Raw genomic sequence first — 24,203 nt, forward strand, 5'->3', positions numbered from 1 at the left:
GTGATAGCTTTCAAAGTATGATTTAACAAGTAGTTAGAGAACAAATTTCAAAGAATGTCATGGGTCACAGTTCCATAACTTCAGCTATTTCCATTATTGTAAAATATCACATACATACAGAAAGGTGTTAACTTTTGGTGTACAGCTCAAGAAGTTATACAGGTAATTCAAAAATTGCTATGGGTTACAGTTCTACAGTTGCAGTTCTTTCCTTATTATGCAATATAGGATATACACAGTAAGGTGAAGACTTTCAAAGCACAATTCAGCAAGTAGCTGTAGAGCAAATTTCAAAGGATATTATAGGTTACAGTTCCACCGTGTCATTAACCTCCTTCCAGCTATTCCAACACCCCAGCATCTAAAAAACATATATGTATTTATTTAAAGTTTCAGTATTCATAGACCTTTGTTAAATCTCATCTTGTTTGTTGCTACCTCTTCCATTCACTTAATTCAATCTCTTTCTCCATCTTCAGGGTGTCTAGGCAGTGAGCACACTAAATTGTTCATATTGAAAAGGAGTGTCGACAGTACAGGGAAGGGGCTGCATCTGACTGTTGTTCTTTTTTTTTTTTTAATTCATTTTTATTGAGATATATTCACATACCATGCAGTCATACAAAGCATACATTCAATTGTTCACAGTACCATTATATAGTTGTGCATTCATCCCCAAAATTAATATTTGAACATTTTCATTACCACACACACAAAAATAATAACAATAAAAATTAAAGTGAAAAAGAACAATTAAAGTAAAAAAGAACAACTGGGTGCCTTTTTTTTGGCCACATTTTTCTACTCATCCATCCATACATTGGACAAAGGGGAGTGTGGTCCATATGGCTTTCCCAATCACATTGTCACCCCTCATAAGCTACATTTTTATACAATTGTCTTCAAGATTCGTGGGTTCTGGGTTGTAGTTTGATAGTTTCAGGTATTTACTGCTAGCTATTCCAATTCATTAGAACCTAAAAAGGGTTGTCTATATTGTGCATAAGAGTGCCCACAAGAGTGACCTCTCAGCTCATTTGGAATCTCTTTGCCACTGAAGCTTATTTCATTTCCTTTCACATCCCCCTTTTGGTCAAGAAGACGTTCTCCATCCCATGATGCCGGGTCTACATTACTCTCTGGAAGTCATATTCCATGTTGCCAGGGAGATTTACTCCTCTGGGTGTCAGATCCCACGTAGTGGGGAGGGCAGTGATTTCACCTGCCAAGTTGGCTTAGCTAGAGGGAGAGGACCACATCTGAGCAACAAAAAGGCATTTAGGAGGAGGCACTTAGGCACAATTATAGGCAGGCCTAGCCTCTCCTTTGCAGCAACAGTCTTGCCAAGGGCAAGTCCCATGGTAGAGGGCTCAGCCCACCAAACCACCAGTCTGTGAGCATATCAGCAACCATCGAGGTGCAGAGTGCAATACCCCTGCATTCTCCACCAGCTCCTCAACGGGGCTCTGCATATTTTTTCATTTTTTTTTAATTAACTCTTTTTTTAAAATTAACTATATCAAAAAAATTTAAAAAAAAACATGCAATAAAAAATCATTTCAAACAAACCATAACAAGGGAGTAAGAAAAAGACAGCTAACCTAAAATAACTACTTTATTTCCAACATGTTCCTACTCTACCCCAAGAAAATAACTGAATACAGCAACATTTCTGTGAACTTGTTCCTACCATATGCATCAGAAATTAACAAACCTTAGTCATTGCATATATTTTAGAGTGCACATATCTTCTGGAGTGCAGGTTGGGAGCATGCACAAAAAAGGTTTGGAGATCATTTCAATAGGAGAAATAGGACCATTGAGTAGACAAGTGCAAACTGGATTCTTAGTCTTTTTTCCCTTAAAACAATAGCATAAACAAGTAGCACATTTTCATTGCTAGGGATGTTTTCACACTATATGCTCTGCCACTTATGGGTTATGTGCCTTGTACAAATGATTTAATCTCTTTAATCCTTCAAGTGGGGATAACAATAGTACCTGCCTCATGGTGATATTTCTCAAGTAGGCGAGGGATGAGGAGGAAACCCTTAGTAACCCAGGGTGGAAACTTTCTTAACCAGAAGACCAGATGGTGGGCCACGCTGAGGTTCAAACACCTCTTTCCCCTTATTGGCCAACAAACTTTGAATCTGACTTTCAGTACCTCTGAGTCAGAACAAATCAGAGAAACTAAGGTGAAGGCTACTGCAGTCAGGGCTTTGTGGTGTGAGTTGGCAAGAATGGCATGAGCTGGCGTAGGATCACTCTAACCAGGACACAGAGCAACTAGATGTGCGAGAACTGAGATCAGTGCCACCACTACCTATTTGCCTTTTTAAAAGAAATAGATGGTTATACACATTGCCAAAATAATTCCCTTGATGAAAGGGTGTGTGTAGGGCATTCCAGACAATGGGAATAGTATGTGCAAGGCATGGAGATATGAAAATGCAAGGCACATTAAGGACCTGTGAGTTCTCTGAGTAAGTTGTAAATGCCACAGAAGTAAACCATGCTTATTTGGCACACTGCTGTATGCCTTATGAATAGTAGATGCTTAGTAAATGTTCATTATTGTTTTGACAACCGAGTAGAATATGTAGGAGATATCAGAATCACCTGTGTGGAAGCAAATTCTTTTTCAAATTACAACCCCTACTCTTGGAGGTTCTGACCTGCACCCGCTGAAGTGCTCTGTGTTGAGCCACTACTACAGATATAGGGGGAAGAGGGGATAGCAAAGTGCCACTAATCTAGGATAGTCTAGTGTTTTTCAAACTGCAGGTTGTAAAGCATTAGTAGATTGTGAAATCAATTTAGGGTATCATGACTATAATTTTAGGAAAATGAAATAAACTAGAACACACATATTCACATATTTATATAGATGTGTATGAGTGTTCTACTTTACTTATATTTCTATATTTGGGGCCATACTGTAAAATATATTTCTTACCATGGGTTACAGCCAAAAATGTCAGGCCACTGGTCTACATGATAGTTGATGGAAGCCCTAACTAAAGTAGTAGATAGATTTTGTTGATACTAAAAAAATCAATGGTAAGACTTAATGACTAATTAAGGTAATGGTTCTAAATGATGGTTCTAAATGTCTGAACTCAAGCTACTAGGTGAAGTAAAATTCTATTAAAATTGAGAGTATGAATGAGGAGGTGCAAATGTGGGATTCTTTTGGGGGTGGGAATGGGAATTAGATGCAGCATGTCAGTGAAAGGGTAATGAATTTGGTTGTGATGAGTTGGATTTGAGATTCCTGCAGGTGATCTAAGTGGAGATGTCCGGGAGGTAAGGGGAAATAGGGTCTGAAGCACAAGTAAGAGTTCAGGGGTAATGATAAAGTCTGGGAGTCACTGCTATCCATAGTCGACATGTTAAATTAGATGAGATTGTCTAAGGATCCTGGTTAATGCACAAAACGGTCAAGGGCTGAAATCCTGGGAAAGGTGAACCTTTAATGAGCAAGGCGTGGGAGAGGTGGGAGGAGAACTGAGAGTCTATCTGGAGCATCATATGTTACAGAAATATCAAGCAGAATAAAACTAAACAGGAGCCTTTAAAGTTTGCAGTTAAGTGTCATTAGGGGCCTTCACAGGAGCAGTACTATAGGGTTGGGTAATGGAGATAACCAGATTCTAGTAGGTTAAAGAGTAAATTGTGACTGAGAAAGTATGGTCTTCTCTTTAAGGCAGGGAAAGGAAGAAAACCGAGGTTTATCAATGGGGAGACAGAGTCAAGGGTAGGGTTTTTATAAAGGGGAGACTAGGTACTATTTGTAGAGGTGAAGGACAAAGGATGATGATAACTACAAACATATAGTGCTTACTATGTGCCAGGCATTATTCTAAGCACTGTGTATACATTAACTCATTTTAATCTTCACAACAACCCTAAAGTAGATACTATTATTGTTTCAATATTACATATGAGGAAACTGAGGTACAGAGAAGTTAAATAACTTGAGCAAGGTCATATAACTTTTGTCAGAGACAGGATTTGAATCCACGCTGGGGAACACAGTGAATCTAGTCCATACTTTTAACTTCTCACTTTGATGGGAAGTAGAAGATGCAGGAAAATAGGGAATAAAGGATCATAATCTTTTACCCAGAAATTTTTGGAGCCAGATGTATTGTGGAATTCAGAATTGTCAAATTTTAGAATGGTAATGTGCTGGGGTTGGACCTCAAAAACAATCACATTGATATTTTTGTAATAAACATATAAGTAGAAAGACAATAAATAACCTCGCATCAGTTCAGGCCAAGTTCTTTTGCCATCTAAATTACCAAAAACTGTAAATGTTCAGAACTTTTTAGAGTTTGGATTTGTGGATAAGGACTGAGCCCTTACAAAAATGGAGTGTGTCTCAGAAATGGATGGTGGGTAGCAAGTAATGGGGATGGGTGGGGAGTGGCCTGGATGAGGGTTGGGGACACCTATTCCTTTGTGAAGAGAGAAGAGGGCAGAAGAAAGTTCAACAGGGTTAGGCCCCAACTCCTCACTCCCAGCTCCCATAAGAAGCTTTGTTCTGCTTTTTAATCAAAGATCGGACACCAGATCTATCTCGCCTCTTTTCCCTAAAGGTCTAGAACGTCCTGTCAATGTATTTTACTTGATCCACTAGTAGCACCTACAGTGATTCTGCCTCCCGCTATCAGGTGTAAGTGAGACAGAGAATGGAGAGAGAGATTAAGGAGACAGAGGAGGGATTCACTGTGTTCCCCAATTTTCTTTTGTGACCAGCGATATTCCCTTTTTGGCTACCCATGAAAAAAACCTTTGGAAAACTGTTAAAACTTTGGGTAGTGCTTAAGGGACAAGTGAGGCAAAATCGAAAGACTTCATTGTGATCCCCAGGAAAGGAGGGAGAGGGGAGGGCAGAGATAGGGACAGGAGAGGAAGGGAGAGGAGAGGAGGGGACAAGAAGAAAAGGGAGGGGAGAGGAGAAAAGGGGAAGGAAGGGAAGGTGAAGGGAGTGGAGGGTGGGGTGGGAGAGGGTGGGAAGGAGACGAAAGGAGAGATGAGGAGGGAGGCGGGGAGAGAAACGGAAGAGACTATCAATTAGGCTGACATGGAAGAAAAGAATGAGGTCCCAGTGGAATCAACAAAGATGGAGTATACCTGAACAGCACGACAAAGCCAGTGGTGGTAGATGCTCTCTCCTTTCCCAGCAGGACTAGCATCTGCCACTGCACCTCATCTTCCCATCCACCACCAGGCTTGGGTCACAAGGAACTCCAGGTTTCTTTGTTCAGCAGACTTACATCAGGATGTCTTTAACTCAACCAGATAGAAGAGGGGAAGCATTAAAATATTCCTGGTATTTCCAGTAGCAATTCTGGTCATATTAATCCAGACAAAGATTGTTAAACATAGTATAGGATGCTAGAATAGTTAGGGTGATGCTTAAGAGACATGTTGTACAAAAACAGCTAGGAGACTTTATTCTGATCTGCCTCTGATTTCTGGTATGGTATCACAATGAAGGTATTTTATGAGTTAAAAAGTCTTTGGTAGTCTGGCTTGATAGTTTAATACTCTTGTAAAACACATTCCAAACAACTGACTTTTGGAATGCAACCCTATAAGTTGGGTATTGCCTGTTTTTATATTCTTTTTGCCAAAGTTACCAAAATTAGTGGTGTAATAGAAATTAAAAAAAAAAAAACATATTCTTGTGACTCAACAGGATGGCAGCATCTTCAAACCCAGAGTTTAATTTTAGGTCCAATATTAATTTACTGGGCATTTTCTGGACCTAGAGAGTATAAGTTGGAAAGCCACCCATCTGGCATTGTTAATGGATAAATTCTACTTTAATCTTTACAGTGAAAGTAGTCCTGTGTAGTTTAATTATGAATGTGAATGGGGGCACAGGTGGTATGTTGATCAAACCTGCTGATATTACAAAATTAAGAGGAATAAAAATATGTTGGTTAACAGACACAAACATTTCATTTCCCTCCCACCTCCTCAATTTCCACCATCCAAAATGGTAGAAGTTTGGAGGATCATGTTGTATACAGAATGGAGAAAGGAGCTAAATGTTTAGTCTAGAGGAGAAGAGTTATTAGTGTCAGGGAGGAGGGAAGAAGTTAAATAGAAGTGATATTCCATCTGACTTGGCCCGTGGGACTTGAGAGGACACACCTAAGACCAATGGGAAATATATTTTCTCCAGTATATGAAAGGATAACAAAATTTTTCAAAAATGAGATAGTAAGTTCCCTTTTACCATATGCAGTCAAGGATGAACATCATGAAGGGGTACAGGAGACTCTTATGTTTGTTATAAGGTTTAAGTAAATGATCCCCAAGATCTTCTTCCAATTTTAAAATTCTGTAAGTCCATGAAAGTCATAGTAACTACTCCCTCTTTCTTCACCAAGCTATATGATAAACTAAAAATTGGATGCAAATAAAAAAAAATTTAAGTTGATGCTGAGATCCCTGTTGGTCATCCAATTGTGAAATCAACTTTTCAGCATTCTTGATGGAGCCAGCCAACCTGGGACTGCCCATTTCCTTAGTTTTGGAGATGTACTTTTGGAAACCACAATCTGTAGTAGGCAAAAATCAGTCCAAGCCATGAGGCTTTCCAACAGGGTACGATTACAGAAGAGGCAGAAATTATTATTGCCAGAAGGGGAAAAGTCAGCAGATGTCATTATCTTTTTAAAACACATCCTTTGATCCTTTTTTTCTACTCTATTGCATGCACTATTTCCTGGGCTATGTAGTGCCAGTGAGATCAAGATAATGTTGTTTAGCTCTCATTTCCTTTATATTGGGTTTAGAAAGCCTGAGAGGCAAGATTAGTTTTTCAAGCTTCTTTTTACAGTAGTTGCTATTTAATAAATCCAAGGTTTTCATTGTAGGAAATCATTTGGAGTTCTCCAGTATACAGGATACCTTGCATGATCTTTATAAGTAATACTTTCAAGACATTGCAGTGTACTTGTAAATAAAGTAAGTAATCATAGATGTCTGTTTTTCTCCTTTGTAATACCCATCAAAATTGTAATTATTTGATCAATGTCGGCTTTCCATCTTGAATGTAAATTCCATGAAGTTATAAATAGCTTATCTGTCTTGTTCAGCATTCTATTTCCAGCACCTAGCATAGTGTTTGCACTCAATAAATATTGAACTGAATGAATGGATGTAGGAAGGTAATGATCACCTGATCCCTGCAATGCTTCTCAGAACTCCCATACCACAATACACACACACACTTTTTTAGATAGCTTCTTAAATGAACAGACTACCTTTTTGTTTAGCAAATTGCAGAAAGAAAGCAGTTGTGCCTGAAGCCATTGCCTAACATGTAGTGAGTGACGTAAAAAGCAGAACAAAAGGCACCTTTATTTATGACCGTTGCATTCAGCCAGTTCAGGGGTCTTAGATGCTTGATGCAGGCAGGGCTGTCACCAGAGTAAAGCTCCATACTATACTGAGACTCTACCTTCTGGCCCCCGTGCCCTGGATCAGTGCAAAGATTCTATTTTACTTTGAAACTATTTCATTAATCCTTGTTATCAACTATATCAAATGGGCACAACACTTCATGGTGACAGAATGAACATTCATCTGGCTATCTGTCTCCAGTTCCAAAATACAACAAAACTGCTTCCAAGTCTCATAGAGGGGAGAACCAGCTGTGGATGGCTTGCAGAGTAGGTAAATACCACCTCATGGGACATTCAAGACAACCAGTCCCATAATAAAATTTAAGTAAATATGGAAAGATCTCCTGATCCTTAAGTCCTTTCTAGGGCCTCTTCAGGAAACATTTCTCTCTGAGTGGTGGGACAGAGGCAGCAGGAGAGCACCTGCTACCTGGGGCTCAAGAAGTGGGGAGAATAGGTAGTATGAAGTACAAACCTACCCTGGTTTACAATTTTGCCAGAAGGCCAGACATAATCCAGTTTCTAATCTAGGATAATCCCAATAATAGAATTATCTTGGTTTGTGCATTGTTTATATGTTCCATAAACATCCATGAATATCATCTCATTTGATCTCTGTAAAAGCACCATGAGGTAGTTCACTAGGTATTTATTATGGTTGTTATTCTTATTTATTTTGCATATGCAAAAACTGCAGGGTTGTAATGATCTTTTTAGGGTTGAAGTGCTACTTAGAGGCAGAGCTGGGTAGTAAGCACGGACTAAAGCCAGTTTAATCCCAACTCTAACATTTTTTATCCATGTGACCTTAAAAAAATCCTTTGCATGTTCTGAGCTTTGGTTTCTTTAACAATTTAAAAAATAAGGACTAAGGAAGTAAGGAAGGAGAGAAAGGGATTTTGTCCTGTTTACCTCATGGAATTATTCTGAGGTGGGGTAATAAAAGTTAAAATGCTTTGTTAGGTATAGTATAACTGTGAGATGGTACTACTCTTCCTCGTCCCAAGACAGATGAAGCACATGGGGCTTTTGAAGTGAGACAAGCTACATTCAAGTGCCGGGTCCCCTCCTTTCTAGCTGTTTGGCCCTGGCTGAGTTCCTCAACCTCTCTGAGCCTCAGTTGCCTCATCTGTAAAATGGGAATAATAAAGTTTGCCTCAGAGGGCTGACATGAGGAGTAAATGTAAGCGTATAAAACAAGATATTTAATGCGTGGGAACAATACTAACAACAGCAACAACACTGCACCTTTTTTAGAGTTGAAGAAACTGAGGTTCAGTGGCTTAATGATTTCCTCTCAGAGTAAGCAGAGAGTTCACAGCAAAAGAATCTGTAAACCAGTGATAAGTCTTATATTTCCTCTGGGAGAAGCAGATTTGGTGAATGGAGGATGTGCTGGTTTGAATGTATTATGTCCCCCCAAACGCCATTATCTTTGATGTAATCTTGTGTAGACAGAGATATCAATGTTAATTAGATTGTAATTCTTTGAGTGTTTCCATGGAGATGTGCCCCACCCAATTGCTGGTGATGACTCTGATTGGATAGTTTCCATGGAGGTGTTACCCCACCCATTCAGGGTGGGTTTAAATTAAGCCATATAAATGAGCTGACTAACAGAAGGAACTCAGTGCAGCTGAGAGTGACATTCTGAAGAGGAGCTACAGCCAAGAGGGACACTTTGAAGAAAGCACAGGAGCTGCAGATGAGAGAAAGCTTGAAGACGGCTGTTGAAGGCAGACTCTTGCTCCAGAGAAGCTGAGAGGACAAATACCTCAAGTGCAACTAAGAATGACACTTTGAGGAACTGCAGCCTAGAGAGGAACATCCTGAGAGAAAGCCATTTTGAAATCAGAACTTTGGAGCAGACACCAGCCATGTGCCTTCCCAGCTAACAGAGGTTTTCCAGACACCATTGGCCATCCTCCAGTGAAGGTACCCGATTGCTGATGTGTTACCTTGGATACTTTATGGCCTTAAGACCGTAACTGTGTAACCAAATAAACCCCCTTTTACAAAAGCCAATCCATCTCTGGTGTTTTGCATTCCAGCAGCATTAGCAAACTAGAACAGAGGAGAAGAAACTTTTTCCTTCTATCCTTCCCGCACTCCCACCCACCTCAGTTCACAGGGTCTCTTCCTTTCAAATTTGGGAAAACAGGAACCACTGGAGGCCCGAGGTGGAGCTGTTATAGAAGTGACTTCCCCGCCTCTACTGTTATAGGAAAGCCAAGAAATCGTATACAAGAGGTTGGATTCCTATTGGTGTCCATGCTTAAGGGGCAGGTGTCTGGACTACGAGAACAAAGCTTCTTCCTATTAAAGGTAAGAGGTAAGTTTGTGGGAGTTTTCTGGCCCACTTAGGCAACTGGAAGTAAACTTCTGAGATGAAACTAGTTTGTCTCTTAGTGCTCCCTCTGCTGGATGGCTGGAGGCTTAATACTATGGAGCAAAGTGATTCAGAAAATTTTGTAGTAAACAAATCATAGTCACTTTAGTGGGTCATAAAGGAAACTTTTCAAGAATAATAAGGAATCATGAGAATATGTGACATCACATCACATAATAATTCATTTACAGGTAGTCAAATCTGGGACAGAGTGTGTGGGAGAAGATATTGGTGAAGCAACAAGCATCTAAATCTTCAAACAAGGCTGCTGGGTTTATGCTGGGACTTCATATTTAATTGAAAGTTTGACAAAAAGGAGTAAGAGTTATTGATCTGGTTCCTGCCAATGCATTTCTTTAAATTTTTTCATTTGAACAGAACCATGGAGTTGCAATTTTATAGAATTTATTATCTTTATAAGGAACAGCATCTGTTTTTGAGACACAAGGTAGAAAAAACTGGATCACAATCATGCAGGTCAACAGGAAACTGAAAACTACCTGGGTTTTCACTGATTTAATTGCTAATTGTGGTGAAAGAACTTTTTTACTGCACTAAATGCTAAAAAGTATGGATCAAACAAAAAAAATTCAAAGTATTTTTTTCTGTAAAGAAAGCTATTAGTGTCTATTCAGCTATACTTGGCTTAATTATTTCTTATTAAGTATGAAATAAGTGATTTGCTTCATGCTTTTTTAGTATTATGTTTTGGTAGTAAACTTAAATGGTAGAATGTGGGTGTGATGGTTAGGTTCATGTGTCAACTTGGCCAGGTGATAGTGTCCAGGTGTCTGGTCAAGCAAGCACTGGCCTAACCGTTAGTGCAAGGACATTTGTGGCTGGTTAATAAACCAGAAGGCTGGTTTATTAAATCATCAGTCAATTGGCTGCAGCTGTGACAGAGTACATCAATGAAGGGCATGTCTTCCACAATGAGAGAATTCAATCAGCTGGATTTAATCCAATCAGTTGAAGACTTTTAAGTGAGACAGATAGAGGACCCTTCACTTCTTCTTCGGCTAGCCAGTGAAGCATTTCCTGAGAGTTCATTGGAGTTGCCAATTTGCTGCCTGCCCTATGGAATTTGGAGTCATGCATTCCCACAGTTGCGTGAGATACTTTTATAAAACCTTATATTTAGATATCTCTTGTTGATTCTGTTTCCCTTGAGAACCCTAACTAATACAGTGGATGATTCTAGAACGCAGCAAATATGTCTCAGTAATGAACCAGTATTCAAATTTTAATTAGACCTAACCTTTTAGATAGCCTTTTTATTTTATGTGTTTTTGTGGTGTGTCTCATCTTTTGGAAAAAATTTGCATAGAGTAAAATGCACAAATATGAAATATAAAATTCTCTAAGTTTTGACAAATGCATACATCTATGTAACCTACATTCCTACTGCCTTAATATGCGGGAACTGCTATGATAAACACCACAAAATGGGTTGGCTTAAATAACAAATATTTACTGATTCTTGATTTGGAAGGCTAGAAGTCCAACATCAAGATGTCAGCAAGGCCATGCTTTCTCCCAGTCAGTAGCATTATGGCAATGGCCATCCTCCTTCCCATGGTGAACTCGCTGTGACTTCTGGCTGCTACTCACTGACTGTGACTATATCCAAATTTCCCCTCTTTATAAGCCCTCCATTCATATGGATTAACGCCCAACTTCATTCAATCTGGCCATATCTTAACTAAAAGTAACCTCTTCAAAAGTTCCTATTTATAAATGGGTTTGCATCCACGGGAATGCAGAGTAAGACTTGAACGTCTTTTGAGGGGGACAAGATTCAATCCCCAGTATCTTTCAAGAAATAGAATATTTCTACCACTCCAGAAAGTTTTCTCAAGTCCCTTCTCAATCAATCTACAGGCATATAATGGGAGGTTCTGTCAAAAATTTTGTTGCGATTAAAATATACTATTTCTATAGTATCCTCCATATTTTCCAAATTAGAGTTGGCGTGAGCCCAGAGCCCATGGCCTTGAAGCATGTGCACACAGCAGCTTGCTTGACCTAGGACACTAAGGTTTGATCTACTCTCCTTGTAGGATCAGGCCTCCAGCACTAAATGTAATCCATAGCTTACCTCCCTCCTGAAACAATCACCTCCCTGAAACTATCACCTCCCTGAAACTCCCTGAGATATCTATAATCCTCCCCTCCTCCTGTTGACTCCCATTTGCATCTCTTTGTCCTAACGCCTATAAACCACACCCTGGCACCCCCTACTTTTGCGGAGTATCTTCACGTTGAGCTCTGAACCTGCTGCCATTCAGAGTAACTCCTGAATTCAGGCAATGTAACTGACTTGCATTTCCTTGTAAGTAAGCCCCAAATAAAATTTCATGCCTCTGAACATGCCCGGCATCTTCTTTGGCCTCTCAGCAGCAAAGACCCACTTGGGTGTGACAGAGATTCATTAAACAGGAAATGAGGTTCACTTGGTTAGCAAGACTTATTAGTAAACTGGTATTAACTCCTACCTTTAGTCTTTGTTAAAGGTCTCCAAAGCATCTGCTTAATAAGAAGTATGTTCTAATGAACAATATGGTGATTACCAGTTTTCATTTATATGGTCTACTTCCTTCCTCCCCCTTCTTTTGGAAGATGAAGACAATATGATCTTATTTTTCCTGGTCCAATTCTTATTTTCCAAGATTTCCAGAAATTCTGTATGGTGCTTTTAGAGGTTCATGACTGGACTGTTTTAGCACCCAGGACTATAATCCTCCAGGCTTGTTGGTGTGAATTGATTTAACACAACTCCTCATTTAATGCAACTTTGCCACTGCTCTCAGTCAGCCCATCTTGGTCTGCAGTGCTCCTGTAAGTAATTTGTTTCACAATTCAAAGTTTGATGTCTCTGAATAGCCATTTCTTATGCGGTCTCTCCATCCGTTTTTACCTACTAACTTTCCAGTGTTCCCTGGTAGCCCACTTATCCTTTAATTACTCTTCCTCTACTCTGAATACACCCTGATAATGTCCCCTTTATGTTGAATTTTATCTTCAGTTTCCAGAAGTTCTCCCCTCCCCTATTCTTTATATCTGAAAAAGAATCAATAAAATCTGGAAACAGTGGTAGTGTTAATAATAAAACGGAGCAAAATCCTTGGACCTGTCACTAGTAATTGCTGTCAAATTTTGGCCTTTGTTTACAAAATTTGTTTCCTTATTTCCTCCTTGAAAACAAATCTGGGTTATTGAATGTCTGGGCTGGAATTTCTTCTGAAGAAAAATATTGAGAGGCTCTTAAAATGTGTCCAAGTTCTCAAATCTTTTTTTGTAAATAGGTAAAACCACTTGTTTGAAAAGAATTCCCCACACTTAAGTGTTTCTTGTCATGTGCACTCATAGCAATTTTCATTAAGGGTATGAATTACATATGAAGACAGAGTGACAGGGTAAAAGGACTGGACTCTTGCACTATAATGAGTACTTTAATGGGAAGAGAAATTTATAGGTTTTTTTAAATTTAGAATCAAAACATCATATGGGAAAATACTGAAATCTGTTGTTTTTAAATATCATGTATGAATTTTCAAATTATTCTTGGTGAGGGGAAAGAAAAATCAGTATTTTTCAATCTTTATTTTAATCTTATTAATGAACATCTCTGTACACTTGCATAAAATATTTAAAAATTATTCATGTTTAAGGCCTCTGTTGGGGATGGCATCATGTGGCTGTGCACCCATTTGTAAATAGGACCTTTAAAGATGTTGTTAGTTAAGCTTTGTCCAAACTGAACAAAAGTGGACCTTATTCCAATATGGCTGAAGTCCTGATAAGCAAAGGAAATTGGGCACAGAAAGAGAAGCCATGGGGAGCAGCCAGAAGCTGGAAGTCAACAGAACCCAGAAAAAAAAAGGAGAAGATGCTACCATGTGCATTGCCATGTGACAGAAAAGCCAAGGAACCCCGAGGATTGCCAAACGGCCAGAAGATACTGACCCCAGAAGGAGGAAGCCTTCTAGCCTCTGAAACCATGAAACAAGTTCCTGGTGTTAAGCCTACCCATTGTATGGTATTTGTTTCAGCAGCCAGGAAACAAGTACATTCTCTCTCCTGAAGAAAGCTGCTGCCAGTTTTGTGTTTCAGCATCAATCACCTTCAAAAACAACACAGTAACAATTGAAACAGGTTTAGTTTTGGAGTATTTTATTGGACACATCTTATGTGTTTCCTTTTCCACTCTTGACATTCTAGAGTATAAAAATTGTCCAAAGTGGCTGAAATAATAGAGTGACTGAGTGGAGAGAAACTGGTAAGAGATCTGCCTGGAAGGGGAAGCAGGGCCAGACCATGACAGCCTCACGAGCCATGGGAAGAAGTTTGAAATTTCTCCTGAGGGCAATGGAAACCAGTAACGTATTTTAAACAGGGAACTGAGACTCCATCAGTAGCACATTTAGACTGATCACTCTGCTGTATCTATCAAGGACAGAAGAAAAATGTCTGAAAGCAGAAAGTCTATTTGAAATGGTTCAGGTGGAAGAAAATGATAGCAGTGAGTCAGGATGACAGTAACTTATATGAAATTGAGACAGACTCAAGAGATATTTAGACTGTAATGATTTTGAATTTGATATGGGAGGGTGAATGAGAAGGCAGTGTCAAGGAATTCTATGGTATTTGTTTTGAGCATCTGGGTGAATGGTGATCCATTCATTGAAATGAATAAACAGAAAGACAGTTTTGGCTAAGAAGAGGAGGTCACTTTTGGAAATGCTAATTGTTAGGAATCTGCATCTAAAGAGGAAATTGGATGTTCTAGATCTAGTGCTCAGAAAAGAAGCCGGCCTAAAGATCTGAAATTGAGATTCACTAGGATCTCATAAGATGTAGAAATGGGAGTGGAAGAGATTGCAGAGTAAGTGTGGCATGAGGAGAGAAGAAAACCCAAGAAACAACATCCTTTAAGGGATAGCTAGATAAACTTGTAAAGCAAACCAAGATGTGTAAACAGAGAGGCTGAAAAAGAAAAACAGACATGGCAGCCATGGAGATGTGCCTCAGATCTTCCTCCAAGAGACAGCTTTCTGTTCAACTGCAAGGAGGCATCCACCTGCCAACCTCCAGCTCCAGCACGTTCAGGATCTGTCACAGCTTTTGAACCAAGGCCCACTCTTCCAGGAAGCCCCAGCCAATGACAAAGCATGGCAGGGGAATAGAGCCTGGCTTTTATACCCACTGTGAGGTTCCTCTAACAGGCAATCATTGCTTCAGAGCTCTCCATTGGGTTGGTGGAGATGGCCAGATCTGTAGCTTAGTCTGGGGCTCTCCTTGTCCAATTCCTCCTTTTCTCCTCTTTCACATGTGGTCTGAAGTTTCTCCATGCCAAATCCTGTGTCCTCCCCCTATATCTCTCACAGAAGTTATCCCCCAACTTGCACTCCTAACTCTGTCTCATCACTTGCTTCCAAGAAGAACTGAAATGACCTGTTGGTACTGGAGGTGGTCTGAGCAAGCAGGAGGTAAAGTGGGATTTAGGGAAGAGATCAATTCCTGTCAGCTGACAATGAGGATCCTATTCTGGGTGGTGTGTGGGGCACAGACAGTCCCTGGCACAAGGTGGCAGCCCAATTACTAAAACTTTTACCAGTGGTAGATTGGAAGAATTTTCTGTATACTGAACTGACCTTGCCTCTGCAATGATTCATGCTTTAGAAAAGGGAAATTGGGGGAGGGAAAGTAGGTGAAGGGAAGCAATGCATACAAAGAAAGGGGAATTAGCTGAATGTTATTAATTGCATTTAAGCTACCACAGACAGATAATGAAAAGCTCAGAGCAATTAATAAACAACTGAAAACTAACTGTGAAGGCCCTTACCTAGTCTGGTGGTAAATCACAATAAACTGAAGACCAAACTCAGAACTTAGAGGTTTTATGCTTTTATTTAATTCTTGTAGGAGAATAGATTTAAAAAAAAAAAAAGGCTGTGTATTCATTCAGTGGAATATGGAAGCCTGCCGGCTTGGAGAAGGACCTGGAACATGAGAGGATGGTAGCACCAGGCTGTGGTACAAGCAGCCCCACCATGTGGGCCATGTGATCCGGTGGACGCTATTGTATTGGAGATGTCAATCGTGGGTAAAATGTGGCACGGTGTGGAGTTTACAGTGAGCTGTAGCAGGAGAATCTTAATGGAGATCTGGAACATATCCTTGACATCTACACTGCAAAAAAAAACAGCTCTTGGTGTGCTACTGGGCCCTGGTAGATACTGAATATTTGACCATGGAAACAAAATGACCATGCATTCTAAACTGCCCTTCATGGGCTGAGGTCTGTAGGACCCACCAAATTACAATGCCAGCAGGACTCAGCAGTAATCCATCAGATGGAAAGTGGTACCTTTAAGGAGCAAGGCTGAGTAGGCCCACAAAGCACAAGTAAATTGCATGTGCAGGTAGCCCAGGCCCCCAATTTACCCACAAAGATTGAAGCAGCACCTTTCCTTTTGTTCACTCTTATGGCTAAATGAAGTGTTTCATAGGAGCAGCTAGAGGAGGAGGAAAATGCCAGCACTTGGTTAATGGATGTGTTGGTTCAGTGTATGGGTGTGACACAAAAAATGAACAACAGCTACATTACAGCTACACTTAGCAGTGGCCTTAAAGACATGGCAAGGAAAATCTTCCCAATGGGTGGACTTCAAGGAAAAGTGGATTGAAGTAAGAATATATGTGGACTTGTAAGCAAATGAATAGGTTGGCTGGTCAGGAGCCTGGGAGGAAAGAGACTAGAAGTATTTCAGAGAAAGAAGCCTAGACTAGATACATGAGGGTGGATATATGGGAAAGAGCATGAAGAGTGAAGATCTTTGAATCACATTTTAACAACTACCAGAAAGTGGCTACCATAGAAGAGGCATTGAATGACCAAGTAGACAAAATTACTTGGTCAGTTGAGATTAGGTAGCCTTTGTCATTGACCACCCCAGCACAATGAGCACATAAACATAGTGGCCAGGTGGCAGAAATGGAGGCTGCTACTAGCTACTGCCATCTCTGAAAGTCCAACCTGCTAGCAACAGAGATCAATGTGGCACTACTGTTCTATGGGACCAAGTGGTCACTTGGTGCACATTGACTCCATTGAGCCTTTTCTTTCCTGGAAGAGCCAGTGGTTTGTTGACACAGTAGTAGACAACTTAATCTGGGTAAGCGTTTATCTTTCCTGCTTGCCTAGACTCAGCCAGCACAGATATCTGGGGATTACAAAACTCCTGATTCTTGTGGCATAGAAGTTCACACAACATATCACCTGACCATGAGACCCACCTCACAGAGGAGATAGGGCAGTGGGCCCATGATAATGCAATCCACTATTCATATCAAATACCACACAATCCAGAAGCAGTTGGTCTTATAGGGCAATGAATGATCTGCTATAAGTACAACTGAAGTGCAAGCTTGGAGGCAATACTCTACCATGATGGGTCTCATCATCCAGGTGGCACACTGAATCACAAACCTCTATATGTTGTGTCCCCATTATGGGTCTTGGAACCTAGGGGCAGAAGCAGGATTGGTCCCAGTTACCTTTATATTCAATGACCCACTGGGAATTTCGGACTCCTCATGTTTAGGGACCAGCAGACAAAAGAGCAAACACTATCTTGGTAGAGGTAACTTACCCTGGCCAGCACAAGGACGTAGGGCTGTGTTACACCACTAGGACAGGGAGGAATATGTGTGGAACTCTGGATAATCTAATTGGGTATCTCTTGGTACTTGCTCAATTATGACTATAACTCAACAGGTGCAGCAATCCTGGACTGAGAAGTGTATGGTTACCAGGAGCTCAGACCCTTCAGGAATGAGAGCTTGGATCATATCACTAGATAAGTTATTAAAACCAGCAGAAGTGAAAGCTGAGAATGAGGGGAATATAGAATGGATAGGGGAGTAGAGAGACAGTAAGTACCAATGGTGGCCCTGAGACCAAATGCAGCAAGAGGGGCTGGAGTTCATTCCCCTAACCTCCTTCTCATAAGTTTCCACTCAGAAAGAAACTCCTGGAGAATCTGTTCCCCAAATATATGTGGAGAAATAGATCTACAGAGCTCATGGTATGAACTGTGGCAGCCAAGAAGGTGAGAGCTACATTTGAGGATGAACTTGCTATGAAGCAGGAAGGAGTGTGGTTGGCACTCCTGACTCTATCTCAGGATCTCAGTATTTTCCCTCATTGTGCAACAGCAACCCTACCTCTTCCTGCCTTCCAGAATTGAAGGCAAATTGAAGGCAAATTGAGGCACCAGACAACCAAGGAGTGTGCTGTGGGGGAAACCAACAGAAGCAGTCAGCACTGACAAATGCTGCCAAGGGTTCAATCAAGGAAAAGATCTAAAAATGTCCATTGGATTTTTTTTCACAATTAAGTAACTTATTTTTAATAAAATACATCATTCTTTTAACATGAGCTAAACAATCTAAACCTTTTAGATATTAGGTGGTGCAGTTATAGGGCAAAGATTGATTTAATAAAATGTGTTAATGAAAAACCTTTTAATCTCAACTTTCATAGTGAACAATCATGAATCTGGATTCACTATACTTCATAAGACTATCATTTAAACAAGATCATTCTAGAGGAAACAAAAAGTTTCCAAATTCAGGAAAAAACTTAATTTTAAAATTAAATTTTTACAATTTAGGAAAAACACTTGGTTCCATGTAAGTTAATTCATTTAATGAAATTTGTTTCTTGATTCTCTTACATATAAAATTATTATATAAGGAGACAAAATGTGAAAAGGGGTACATAAGGAGTATATATAGTAAAAATTATTATTTACAACTTCTTAGATTTCTTTCTTTTGACCTTGCACCTTATTAAAGTATTACACTGTGTCAATTTTTCTATGTCTCATATTTCTTTGTTATATACATTAATTATACAAGTAATACATGCTGATGGTTAAAGTTTCTTACAATCTGTAAGTAAAACAGACAGGTAGTCTGCTTTTACCCCGTTACTCTCTCCTCTCCAAATGTAGTCACTTTTAACATTTTAGTGTGTGTTTTTTCTCTAAAAAGTTATATGCATTTTTGAACAAAGATTTGTGATGTGATTGGCAAATGATTTTTTTAGTCATTCATTATATTTTCATGTCTAAGCATAATTTTTTGTCATTCATTATACTTTCATGTCTAAGCATAATTTTCAATTGCTCAAAAAACATTGATGTGGTAGATTTTATTTGACTGTAAATACATATAACTTTTCAAATATGTAGTCAATTCCTCAAGTTTTATGTCGTTCTTCAAAAGCATCAGCTTTCTCAAGACAATGAATATTGCATTTTGTGCAAACAACCTTTTAATTTCAGTGTCTGGAACATAAAACGGTGGGCCTGCATGTTTAGTTGGATCATAAGAAACAATGGGGATGGTGGCTAGGTGAGACGGGGCAAAAATATACCTCCATGAAAAACACTAGATAAAAACTAGAAAGTGACCCAGAATACCAGTTACAGCGATGCGCCAGCTGGATGAGGTCTTCTAGTTCCACAGAGGCCGTATACTTGGTGAAACCAGGAGTCTGCATTCTGAACAGAGTGAGTAAGCTGGCTGGAAGACCCGCAGCCGTGTGGCGGTCTGGGAAAGCCAGGGTTTGGCGTTTGGAGACTGATGGGCTCTTTTTTTTTAAAAAAAAGGGAAAAACCCAGGAGTGGCTGCAGCTGTGATAGTGGGAACCACGCAGTAAAACACAGCAAGAGGGGGCTGGGCCGGCCTCTCGGTATCTGGCCTGGGAGATAGCCTGCTGCAGATACCCTTTGGGCCGGGGGAATGGAGGGGAGAGCTGGAAGCAGAAAGAAACCCCGTGGCTAGCAGCTGGCTCCCCGGAGGGCTGGATAAACTCCTGCCTGAGGCCGTGCCCACAGCCCAGAGCCCTGCCAGTTGTCCCAGAGCTGGGAAGGAGGAACTGTGCGAGGAGGGGGGGTGTGGAGATGCCCTGTTTGGCCATCTTTGCATTAGGTGGAGAGCGCCCTTGCACGGTCTGGCGGCCTGGGGCTTCCATTGAGGGACGGCACACACTGGTGACATAGCACGGCATTCCCTCGGTAGAGGTCCTGGAGGATCGCAGCTGGGCAGGGGGACCCACTCGGAGAACCCAGGGACACTACGCGAAGTCTGGTGGTTTGTGGGACAGTGAGAGAGAGGGTCTAGCGCTGAAATGAAATGAAGGCTTAGACTCATGCAGTGGCCTTGAATCCCCAGGAACCTGGGGGATTTGAATATTAAAACTGTTCTTCCTCCCTGGCCACCCATACACATGCCCCACATTCAGGGCGGATGACTCCAGCAACACACCCAAACTGAGTGTTCCAACTGAACCCCACAAGAATCATTTCCCTGCACACCACGGGGACAAGGTGGAGAACTGACTTGAGGGGTATAGGTGACTCACAGATGCATCTGCTGGGTAGTTAGAGAAAGTGTACGCCACCAAACTGTATTTATGAAAAATTAGATAGGTATTTTTTTACAACTTAAAAGAACCCTATCAAGCAAAGCAAATGCCAAGAGGCCAAAAACAACAGAAAATCTTAATGCATATGATAAAACCAGATGATATGGAGAATCCAACTCCAAACACACAAATCAAGATATCGGAAGAGACACAGTACCTCGCACAATTAATCAAATAACTACAATCGAGGAATGAAAACATGGCAAAGGATTTAAAGGACATCAAGAAGACCATGGCCCAGGATATAAGCGACATAAAGATGACCCTAGAAGAGCATAAAGAAGACATTGCAAGAGTAAATAAAAAAAATAGAAGATCTTATGTAAATAAGAGAAACTGTTGGTCAAATTAAAAAGACTTTGGATATTCACAATACAAGACTAGAAGAAGCTGAACAATGTCTCAGTGTCCTAGAAGTCCATAGAAGAGAAAATGAAAGAGCAAAAGAAAGAATGGAGAAAAAAATCGAAAAAATCGAAACGGATCTCAGGGATAGGATAGATAAAATAAAACGTCCAAACTTAAGACTCATTGGTGTCCCAGAAGGGGAAGAGAAGGGTAAAGGTCTGGAAAGAGTATTCAAAGAAATTGTTGGGGAAAACTTCCCAAACCTTCTACACAATATAAATACACAAAGCATAAATGCCCAGCGAACTCCAAATAGAATAAATCCAAATAAACCCACTCCGAGACATATTCTGATCAGACTCTCAAATACTGAAGAGAAGGAGCAAGTTCTGAAAGCAGCAAGAGAAAAGCAACTCACCACATACAAAGGAAACAACATAAGACTAAGTTGTGACTACTCAGTGGCCACCATGGAGGTGAGAAGGCAGTGGCATGACATATTTAAAATTCTGAGAGAGAAAAATTTCCAACCAAGAATACTTTATCCAGCAAAACTCTCCTTCAAATTTGAGGGAGAGCTTAAATTTTTCACAAACAAATGCTGAGAGACTTTGCCAGTAAAAGGCCTACCCTACTTCCGATTCTAAAGGGAGCCCTACCAACAGAGAAACAAAGAAAGTAGAAAGAGATATAGAGAATTTTAAGAGACATATATAGTACCTTACTTCCCAAATCACCAGGACACTCATTTTTCTCCAGTGATCGCAGATCTTTCTGCAGAAGGGACCATAAGCTGGGACATAAAACAAGCCTCAAGAAATTAAAAAAAAAAATTTGAATATACTCAAAGCACATTCTCTGACCACGATGGAATACAAATAGAAGTCAAAAATTTTTGAACTGTAACTCCACTATTTACTTCCTACATGATATAAAATACACAAACTCTAAGGGCAAATCAGTGGTTTTGAACTCAATGTAAAATCTGTAATTTTAGACAACTATATAAAGGTGGGGGAATGGAGGAGTATAGGAACATAGTTTATGTGTCCTATTGAAGTGAAGGTGGTATCAAAGAAAAACAAGATTGATATGGATTAAGAGGTTAATTTTAAGCCCCACAGTAAACACAAAGAAATTATCAGAGAATATAACCATAGAGATGAGAAGTAGAGTTTGGGTTAAGAGAAATGGGGGAAGGGGCAATGGGAAGTTAAGAAATGAGTGTAGGGTTGCTGTCTGAGGTGAAGGGAAATTTCTAGTAATGGATGATGGGAAAGAGCATTACAACATTCTAAATGTGATTAACCCCAGTAATGGAAGGCTAGGGAGGGGGTGGAATGGGAAGATTTAGGCTGTATATATGTCTCCACAATTGAAAAAAAAAAAAAAAGACAGTCTAAATAGATGACAATTGAATGCCAGTGACGAACTTGGATGGGATTGGAGGATAGAGGACAGGTGGCTCAAAGGGACACAGTTGAGACATAAGGAAAAGGAAATATAGGATGTAAGCTTCGTATCATTGTTGAATCTCTTGTACTTCTTAGCTGCACTTAATGGGATTGCATAACAGAATGTTCTTGTTCATGGGAAGTGTATACGTGAATTATAGTGTATGTTCAAGGATGTGTGCAGCTAACTCTCATATGTTCAGAAGACATAGCAATAGATGATGGATGATAGATAGGGAGGGAGGGAGGGAAAGAAATAGCGATGTGACAGCATGTTAAAGTTGGTGGATTGAGCTATCAGGGGCGGGGGGTCAGGGTATGATGGAATTCTGTGTATGGGGTTAGTATTGTTTTTGCAACTGTTCCTATAACTTTGAATCTATTTCAAAATAAATCATGCAAAAGAAAAAAAAAAGAGAAAAAAAAAGAAAGAAACAATGGATGAGAGGTAATGGAAACCTTTTGTTGTTAGGGACAACTTTATATCAACATAGCGTTCTCGATCACCTGGATTTACAGTGACTAAGGCTCTTCTATTCCAGATTCTGTCTGATTTGCCAATATTTACCCTGGAAAGATAAAAAATGCAGCAACAGTACAATTGAAATGTTCCCTGAAGAACTCTTGAATACTTTGGCTCCAGGAATTCAAGCAATTGGTTCTTCTGAGTAAGAAAGATTCTCCTCTGTAAAAAATTCTCATATCCCAGGTTCATTGATCTCCACACCAACTACACTGTGTCCCTGATCTGCAAACCATCTAATCTCAACTGAGGAAAAAAATATCTTGAGTCCACTCTTGCCTTTGAGAAAGATATCCAAATGCTTCTTTAATAGCTGATGTCCTTGTTCTTGATGAAAAGCAATGTTGTGGCTCACCCACTTTTCTTGCCAGTCTTCCAGTTAGTACCTGGTTTTTCTGTACCTCATTATAGGGGTGCTCTTTAATTTCAAGAAAAGTTCTTGTGTCATTCATAGTTTTGTAGACATCTTTGCCTCACAAGTAGAGATCTCCAATGCCACTTCAAGGCAAGGACTACTAGGCTGTCCATGCTCGTCTGGGTGCCTGTTTTGCAGAATCTTGTCACAAGCTCAGACACTCCCAGCAAACCACTTCATTTCACACCCGCACCTTCTCGGTGCCCTGGGGAACCTTGTCCATTGGATTTTGCAACAAATGTTGTTAGTGACTTTGGCAAAAGCTTTCTCAGTTGAGTATTGGGGCTGAAGTCAGGTTGCACTAAACTGTGAAGCAAATAGGAAGTAAAAATGTGAAGAGTGTAAATTCAGGAAACTCCTTGTAAATGATTAGCTATGAAGGAAGGAAGAGAGGTAGGTATATAGGAGTGGTAGTTGTACCATGATTGAGAACTATGAAGGAATGTTTTTCAGATGAAAGTGTCTTGAATGTATTTTTTTTTTTTATTTTTATCTTCATTTTTGAATGTATTTTTATATCAAAAGAAAGGATCTGGAAGAAAAGGAGAGATAAAGAAAGAAGGAGAGAGGGGGAAAAGTCAGTGTAAGGTGAGTGAGGAGACTGGAAAGCATGGATGCAGGAGCACGGATCTCTTGCATTGTTGCACATTGAAAAGGAAAGGGTGGGTGTAAGTGCTTTCAAATTAAATATTTAGTTTTTGTTGCTTTGCTTGTTTGTTTTTTATAGTCTAATTCTCCTAAAATCCATGTACGATAAATATGCTTTCTCCCAAATATTTGACAAAACATAATCCCCCATTTTCTTACCCTGTTGGATGAGAAATAATATCTCTATATAATGAAGAGCTCATTGTACACTTAAACAATTACCTCCTTGGTCTTCCCAACAGTTCTTCAAAGGAAGACAGAGATAGCCTTTGGTTTTCATTCAACAGATGAGACACAGATAAGTGCCTTGCAAAAATGTTCATGATTTATTGAAGGTCTCCTGACTTACGATCTCCATTTCTATTTACTATTCTCACTATATAAATAGTCCCTTCACATGGTCATATAATAATTTCTCTATTAGGTGGGAACCTTCTTTCCTCTGATCTTCATCATGACTTTTAGGTGACATAGCTTCATATCAGATATTTTCTC

General features: G+C 39.9%; 1 protein-coding gene and 1 pseudogene across 3 annotated transcripts in view; both read right to left on the reverse strand.

Moving 5' to 3' along the window:
* TSHR (thyroid stimulating hormone receptor) overlaps positions 1–24,203 on the reverse strand; it is a 205,722-nt gene that overhangs the window by 168,162 nt on the left and 13,357 nt on the right. The gene's annotated exons all lie outside the window — the stretch shown is intronic.
* LOC119531187 lies at positions 19,043–23,097 on the reverse strand (annotated as a pseudogene).

The sequence above is a fragment of the Choloepus didactylus genome, chromosome 4, assembly GCF_015220235.1.
Source record: "Choloepus didactylus isolate mChoDid1 chromosome 4, mChoDid1.pri, whole genome shotgun sequence".
Lineage (NCBI taxonomy): Eukaryota > Metazoa > Chordata > Mammalia > Pilosa > Megalonychidae > Choloepus > Choloepus didactylus.